Raw genomic sequence first — 2315 nt, forward strand, 5'->3', positions numbered from 1 at the left:
GACCAGGATCAGGGAGGTTCGACCAAACCTACCCATGGTTCGGCCGAACCTACCCTGTAGTCCGGCCGAACCTACCCTGTAGTCCGGCCGAACCTTCCCATTTGTTCGGTCGGACCTCTCCTTTTATCAGCTGGCTCTGTACGGACTATATAAGTCCCATCTTAGAACGTTTTGAAGATTAGATTAACTTAGTTTTAATTTTTCTACATTTTAGCTTAATCTAGAGAGAGAAACACTATTAGTCTTCATTGGTAGAGAGAGAAAGTGTGGTTTTCTTCGTTGATGAACTTGGATTTTGAAGAAGGAGTTTTGTTCAATCCTTTGTAGACCTTCATCTTCAATTAATGAGCAATCTCTTACTCTTTCTCTTTACCTTTGTTTTTTATTTTGCTTATTTGCTTTGATTTTTCTTCTTTGCTTATTAATCATGTTGATGCTTATTGATTTGATGATTGATATTGTTTTCAATATGATTTGTGAGTAGTCACCTAGCCAAGGGTGTGGGGATGGTGTAGTTGCTAATTGTTCATGCTTATAATGTTGGGGTTATGTTAATGGTGATTAAAGTCTTTGCATGCTTGATATTCTTTGGTCTTTCTTGCAAGTGCACATTATTAGTTGATCAAAGATGAGTCTTTACTAACAAGTAACGGAAGTTGACTTAATTGAGATTCATTACTATCGATAATTTTTTGTTTTCACCTTCTAATATATGGTTCTAATGTGGAAACATAGAGGCTATGTTAGGAGAAACCAATTAACCCCGGAAGGCGGTTAGATTGGACCCCTTTACTTCGGTATTCATGCATGTTTAGTTTACCATTGATATGCTACTTTGTTATTGCATGATCAAGCATCAACTTCACCTACCCATTTCCCTTGGTTCCTAGCTATATTAATTTTAATCCATTTCGTTCTTAGTTTAACCTTCTAGTTATTCACACTTCTTGTTCCAAGATAGCTTAGACCCTAGGTAATGAATGCAGTGCTTAAGCATTTCTCCCTGTGGTTCGACCCCTCTATTTACCCTATACACGTATTAGGTCGGTAGAGCGTTATAAATTCATTTGATTTAGGTGTAGTCGCTCAACGACACGATTATTGCCTTGTCAAATTGGCGCCGTTGCCGGGGAGACGGTTTCCATTGCTATTTCATTGCTTGTTTGAGACTATCTCATCTTTATTTGTTAGTGTTTGCTACTTTTGTTACTTGTCAGTGCTTACGTTCTTCTTAGCTTTGTTGTATGAACAGAGGACGAACCCGCTCAAGATCTTTGATTCCCATCGATCCAGAGCTAGAGAGGTCTTTGTCCCTACTTCGAAGAGAAGCAAGAGCAAGGAGTAGAAATTCCCACACTCCAACGAGAGGAGTAAGAGAATTAGAAGATACTCCACCCTCTTCACCCTCAAGTGAAGAATTAGATAGCCCTAAATCATCTTCGAGTTCAGAAATCAACCCTTTCTCAACCTATAAGTTTGAGAGTGAAGAAGGTTCTAAAATGGGAGAGAATACGCCTTTGAGTCGTCTTGGGGCCCCCGAAGCTTTTAGAGCGCAAAGTGGGATCCTAACTCCTACTACTCAAGCAACCAATTTCGAAATCAAGCCTAATTTGATTGCCTTGATTGAGAGGAAAAAATTCTTGGGTGGAAAGTTTGAGAGTCCTCATGAGCATCTTAAAGAGTTTGAGAAATATTGTGACACAATAAAGGCCAATGGAGTGACTCAAGAATATATTCGCCTCAAAATGTTTCCATTTTCGCTAATTGGGAGAGGTCTAGAATGGCTAGAGAAGGAGGTGCCCCCTAATTCTCTCACAACATGGGACCAAGTGACTACGACTTTCTTGAGGAGGTTTTATAACCATAGGAAGACCGCCGAGGCTCGGTCTTTGATTCAAGGTTTTCGCCAAAAGAGTGGTGAGTCTCTAAGTGCGGCATGGGAACGATACAAAGAGCTTCAACGTCAATGCCCACACCATGAGATACCCAAGTATCAACTCATTCACACTTTCTATGGAGGTCTCACACCTCAAGGAAGAACAAGCCTAGACGCCGCGGCCGGTGGTCCAATCATGAACAAGGGAGAGCATGAAGTGGAGTGTATTATAGAGGAGGCCGCAAAGCACTATGATGATTGGTACGAAGGAGAAAGGGATGCTACTTCTAGCAAGGGTGTTTATGCATTGGAGCAAGCCAACGCAATCAACAACCTTTCTACCCAAATCTCCAAAATTACCAAGCAAATGGATGAATTGATGAAAGAAAGGTGCAACCCTCATGGTAATACCTCCCCTTCAACCAAGGGAGGCAATGGT

General features: G+C 41.1%; 1 non-coding gene across 1 annotated transcript; it reads right to left on the minus strand.

Annotated features, from left to right (window-relative positions):
• Window positions 1–1878: 1878 nt before the first annotated feature.
• On the minus strand, window positions 1879–1984 carry LOC145637668 (small nucleolar RNA R71). Its single transcript, XR_014114412.1, has one exon. It is a non-coding gene; the product is annotated as a small nucleolar RNA R71 (small nucleolar RNA).
• Window positions 1985–2315: the final 331 nt, after the last annotated feature.

The sequence above is a fragment of the Chenopodium album genome, chromosome 6 (genome assembly GCF_948465745.1).
Source record: "Chenopodium album chromosome 6, dcCheAlbu1.1, whole genome shotgun sequence".
Lineage (NCBI taxonomy): Eukaryota > Viridiplantae > Streptophyta > Magnoliopsida > Caryophyllales > Amaranthaceae > Chenopodium > Chenopodium album.